Below are 6,000 nucleotides of genomic sequence, written 5' to 3' on the forward strand. Positions count from 1 at the left end.
CTATGTGGCTTCACAATGATGTATAGATAATAAAGTAATCCTTCTGACCAGAATTACATTTTCAATAACTGTCAAAACAAAATACATAGTAAAGATCTAAACAGGTGACATTTACTTTAGAATCTGAAAGCTCACACAAAACTTCTTTTAGAATTTCAGTAACTATACACATACATCAGATTCTATTTTCTTACTCGTGGGCAAAATAATGAAATCAGAGAAGTTGTTACTTCCTTGCATATCTAATAGATTTATCTTAGGAGACTACTAGCTAACATGCAAAGCAAACTGCTGCCAATGCATATTAATTTATTTATTAGAGTACATTCCTGATTTCCAGAACATGCTCAGAAACATGTGTTTTGTCTGAACTTAACCTTCCAGGTCAGACAGATATTGCAGTAATAAACACAAGTAGACCTGATAAAAATGCTAGCAGGTAGCATTTTTTCTACAGTAAGAGTTCATAATGGCCAACACAATTTTCCTGCTTCTCCAGAATCACAAATAAATATGCTTCAGAGGGGTAGCCAAGTTATAAATAAACTAGAAAATTTATCTGGAAATGCTCATGGCTTTAATTAAATTATTTTTTGGTGTTCTTCATTTAAATCATCGCTCTGAGGTGGGGCTACGGATGAGGGGCTCAGTATGCAGGCTTCCCAAGGGAGTGAGAACCACTCAACCCCTCTCTCAGCACAGCACCTTGAGACAGGGTGAGAAGCACCTCTCCAAGGCTGCTGCACTCCAGCAAGTACAGCTAGGGTGGATGTCTCCCAGCTAGGGCAAGTCCAGATACGTCTGCCCTCTGAGCTCACCAACCAGATTGGGAAATGGAACAAGCTGTGCACTTTCCCCTTACTCCCTGACAAATGGGAAATCAGCAATGTTCCCATATGAATGGGAGCATGGGGGATCTTCAGCCCACAACCACCTCTCTAAAAAGTACCTGGATGGGTGGGAGGCATGAGGCTGAAGCAGTTCTGGATGGAGGGAGGGGAGGGTAGAGGGCGGTGAAGGTGCCCCCACCCAACCCCTTTCACCTGCCCGGCGATTCTGTCTTATTGTTGTACGAGTCCCCATAAGCACAACCAACCCCTTACCTTGCTTTAAGTTATACTAAGAGGAAGCTGTATACCAAATTTGGTGGACTTAGCTCTTACCGTTTAGGAGTCCTTGAACAAATGGACAGACAGACGGACAGACAGACTCGCTTGCTCACTGACAAACTCTCTCAAATATATAGTAGATAAGCAACGAAGAACAATGTGCAAATGAACACAAAATAAGTAAAGCAAGATATTTATATAGGGAGTCTGCAACCCATTTTTTAACATAATTTGAGCATGAAAGGAATCTAAAACTCTGCAAACAAAAAGCCTCAATGATACTTATACGATTTCAACTATGCAGCTTCACTTAAAGTTAAAAAATTTTAAACAATATTTCCTTAGTTGTTTATGCCTCACCATTGATGTGCAGGTTGAACCGCTCTAAACTGAGACTCTGTGGTCTGACAACGGACCAGAAAGTCCCTATGGAGGGCTGGTGGCTGGGAGCCCTGCAGCAGGCCTGTGGCAGTAAAACGGGAGGCAGCAAAGCTGCTGCCCAGTGATAACACTGCCCAGCAGCACAGCTGGAGCCCTATAGCACAGCTGCTGCCCTGAAGCAAAACAGCTTGTCAGCACCAGGAGGCACTTAGAAGCGGAGCTGCTGCCTGACGGCATAACCAGGAACCCAGCAGCCCTGCTGCCACCGAGGTGGAGCTACCACACTGAGGCCGGTAACCCTGGGCACAGAAGGACCAGCGGCAGGGGGCAGCCAACTAGGAGGCTGGCAGCCAGGCCATGGCTGGGGGTGCCAGTCTTGGGAGGAGGGGCAGAAATGATCTCTCCTGGTCCAGGACCTGTCAGGTCCCAAGGGTGTTGGACCACGGTGGTCCAACCTGTATATTATTATATACATGTGTACCTTATAATATCCTAGATTATTAATAATTAGCTCTTTTCAAACCTATCAATCCATCCTCAACATCTCAAGAGAGAAGCAAGCATTATTACAGGCATTTGACAGATGAAAAAACTAAGGCAGTGAGGCTGAGATGGCAGTAGCAAGTTTAAGAGAGTATTTACACAAAGTTGTTCCCGACCAACTCCATGTGTGGTCACTTATTCTGGAACAAGAGTGTCACAGGGGCTACTTCTACATTGGCATGACCTTGCGGAAGAGTTCTTGTGCAAAAACTCTTCCAGAAGACAGCGTCTACACTGGCATGTGCTTTTGCGCAAGAGCTGTGCTTTTGCGCAAGAGCATCCATGCCAGTGTAGACACTCTCTTGCGCAAGAAAGCTCTGATGGCCATTTTAACCATAGGGCTTTCTTGCGCAAGAAATTCATGTTGCTTGTCTACACTGGCCTCTTGCGCAAAAACAGTTGCGCAAGAGGGCTTATTCCTGAGCAGGAGCATCAGAGTTCTTGCACAAGAAGCACTGATTTCATACATTATAACTTCAGTGTTCTTGCGCAAGAACTCGCGGCCAGTGTAGACAAGCAGCAAGTTTTGGCGTAGCCGCTTTTGCGCAAGATCGCACCAATGTAGACACAGCCTGGGGGTAATACTAAATAGGAACAAGGCATACTTGTTCCAAAATAAGAGTATATACATACATGCCACGTCTACACTGGCCCCTTTTCCGGAAGGGGCATGTTAATTTCAGAAGCCGTAATAGGGAAATCCGCGGGGGATTTAAATATCCCCCGCGGCATTTAAATAAAAATGTCCGCCGCTTTTTTTCCGGCTTTTAGAAAAGCCGGAAAAGAGCGTCTACACTGGCCCCGATCCTCCGGAAAAAAAGCCCTTTTCCGGAGGATCTTATTCCTTTGAAGTAGGATTTCCCTATTACGGCTTCTGAAATTAACATGCCCCTTCCGGAAAAGGGGCCAGTGTAGACGTAGCCACAGAGTTGGCTGGGAACAGCTTATTGCACTTTAAATTCACATTAACTGACCTACCTTAACTGGCATTAACTCTGAAATATAGACAAGCCCTAAAGTGGAACTAGAACTCAGGAGCTCCAGCTGAAATCCAGTCCAAAAGGCCACATCTCCCATTCAAACAAAGAATGGGAAAAAGGGTTATTTTGTACTTATTATACTTTTTTTTTGCATTTTTTTTTGCATTTCTTAAAATCTATGTAATGAAAATCCAGCATGCTTGATGATCTCTGGATCATGACACACTTTTTGGCGTGTCTGCATAGTGCTAATTGTTCTTGTTTTCAGATGAGAAAGAAAAGGTAGAAGAGGGGAAGAAATTAAAACAAACTTCTTTCAAAACATACAATATCACACTAAAGACATTTAAAAATACATATTTTATTAAAGCGTTTGAGAATCCCTTAACTATTTCATTATGATAACTTATTTTACATGCAGTTTCACTTTCAAATTATCATCTACTGTGACACAAGGTCACAAGATATTGATTGCAAATGAAACAGGGGAAAGTTTACATTCAAACCAAAACTAAGAACTGTAATTAAAGATAAAAAATGGAAACATAAGGTTTTGTAAAAGATAAAAAAAGGCAAATTACATTTTAGTGACGAAACTATTAAGCAGCGAATCCTCTTGAAAGACCCTTGGACAGTTTACTGCTGCAGCAATTTTGAGACACAGAAAAACATGACTTGTATCATGAGCATTCCAATGACTATTGGAGTCTGAGGGGATGGGAGAGACACAACTGAAGAACACACTGACACAAGAACAACCCTGCCAAGTAATTGCCTATCTTTGTGCCCAAGAGCCTACACTTAGGCAGTAAAAATAGAGATACAAGCCCATAAAATGGCAACATAAGGCCATTAATCTTGCAGAATCACAAAGCAATGTTCACTCTGATCTAGGAATGTTAAAATGTGTTTCACTATGTCATAGTGTAACTGCTGAAAATTTCAATTTATATGCATTGTGGAGGGAGCAGGCAGCTCAGTGCACACTGGCTCCTACCTGTCCACCCTGCACTGCTGCCTCTGCTACTAGAGGGGCAGGCTTAAAAACTGGCTTCCCACTTGCACCAGTTCCCTGCTCCCCCACCCACGCTGCTGCCTCTGTATGTGGGGGGGGAGGCTGCGTGACACCGTGGACCCCAGGCTCATCAGTTAAACATGTAAGTGGTTGCACATCCCTATTCTGCTGAAGAAGAAATAATGAAGGTCCCAAAACTCTTGGGCTACGTCTAGACTGGCATGATTTTCCGGGGAAAAAAAGCACTTTTTGCAGAAAAGCGTTCATGCCAATCTAGACGCGCTTTTCCGCAAAAAAGCCCCGATCGCCAGTTTCACGATCGGGGCTTTTTTGCAGAAAACAAATCTGAGCTGTCTTCACTGGCCCTTTTGGGCAAAAGGACTTTTGCCTGAATGGGAGTATTTCCGCAAGAAGCACTGATTTCAGACAGTAGGAAGTCAGTGCTTTTGCGTAAATTCAAGCGGCCAGTGCAGTCTGCTGGCTAGTTTTTCCGGAAAAGCAGCTGATTTTCCAGAAAAACTGGCCAGTCTAGACACAGCCTTGTTGGGTATAAAACCCCCATCTTACAGATGGGCACATGGAGGTGAAGCGAGAGGAAGTGACTTCCCCACACAGCAGGTCTGTGATGAGCAGGAAACTGAACTGTGGCTTCCCCAGCCCAGGAGCCCCCAGGATGCAATGGGAATGGCTTGATGCACCCAGCATGAGCGGCAGGACGGGGGAGCGGGCAGGGCCTCCAGGGGAAGGGGCGTGCGGGGCTCCCCCGTAGGGTCTGTAGCTTCCATTTCCCAGCACTGGGAGCGGGGGGGGGGGGGAGAGAGGCAACCCCCACGGCAGAAAGCGACTAGGGCTTTCCACCCTCGGCCCGCGCGCGGAGAGGCCGTTGGCCAGCGGCCGTTGGGGGGGGGGGGCTCCCGCTGAGCCTTCTGCCGCACGTGGAGCAGACGGGGGCGGTTTAGAACGGGCGGGGGGAGGGGGCGCTCTCTCAGGAACAGCCCCCACCCCGGCGGGAGGCAGCAGCCGCAAGCTTCCCTTCGCGAGGGATTCGCGTCGCCCGCCCCCTGCGCGCGCCGGGTCGGTCCTGAGGGGCGGGGGAAGGAGGGGGCGCAAGCACCGCACCTACCCCTGTCCTGCGTGAGACTCTTCCTGATGCTACTGCCCGGCTGGCCGAGGGGCGGGGAGAGAGGGGAAGAGACTGACAGGCCTGTCTGCCAACCAGCTGCCGCAGAGAGACGTCACAACGAACTGGGCGGGAAGGAAGGACGCAAGCCCTGGGGAGAGGCACCGTGGCGCGACCCTGGCGTGCGGCGCGAGCTCCGCCGGCCTAGGCCGGGATCCCCAAGAGGAGCCCCTGCCCCACCCCCGGGCTGCAGCGTCATCCCAAGAACCCCGCGTCACTGTCCTCACCCCCCCGTGCTGGGGGCGGGGCTCTCCGTGCCGCTCAAGGGCTAGTGGTGCGCTTCAAACAGGCAGCCCCAGCCCTGGGTCCGGCCTGGGGACAGTGGCCCGGGCAGAGGCCTGGCACTGGTGGTGGAGAAGCAGCTGGACCTGAGTTCCCCGAGGTAGGCAAAGGGGCTAATGCGAAGAGCCCTGCGCGGATACAAAACCTCTGTCTGCAGCTGCAAAGAGGATCCGTGGAATGCGGAGGGTTCTAGCTACAGACTGTGCAGCGGGAGCCATAGAGTTGCAGGGCGTTACCACTGTAACCCTGGAACGGGAGTCCCAGGTTGAAGCCAAGAGGTTATTTTACCTCTGGATTTGGCACTGGTGTGGCCACTGTTGGAATCGTGTGACCAGGTCTGGTGTCCACAGGTGAAGAGGGATGTTGATAAATTAGGGTGCAGAGAAGAGTCAGAGACTGATTAACGGATTAGAAAATGTGCTTTACAGTGACAGACTCAAGGAACAATCTATTTAGTTTAGCAAGAGAATGTTAGGTGGTGACTTGATTACAGTCTAAATGCCTACGTGG

At 48.4% G+C, this 6,000-nt stretch overlaps 1 protein-coding gene across 2 annotated transcripts in view; it reads right to left on the reverse strand.

The window, feature by feature from the left end:
* The window catches only part of TMEM50B (transmembrane protein 50B), a 22,474-nt gene extending 17,081 nt beyond the window's left edge, over positions 1 to 5,393 (reverse strand). Inside the window, exons 1-2 of one of the 2 annotated variants that reach the window (XM_006126034.5) lie at positions 5,152 to 5,393; positions 3,595 to 3,655 (exon numbers count right to left, since the gene is read on the reverse strand). The gene's annotated coding sequence lies outside the window, so the exon portion shown is untranslated. The remainder of the gene's footprint in view (positions 1 to 3,594; positions 3,656 to 5,151) is intronic. The other variant, XM_006126033.5, reaches the window with a different exon arrangement.
* Positions 5,394 to 6,000: the final 607 nt, after the last annotated feature.

Source organism: Pelodiscus sinensis, chromosome 1 (assembly GCF_052426305.1).
Source record: "Pelodiscus sinensis isolate ZL-2025 chromosome 1, ASM5242630v1, whole genome shotgun sequence".
Lineage (NCBI taxonomy): Eukaryota > Metazoa > Chordata > Testudines > Trionychidae > Pelodiscus > Pelodiscus sinensis.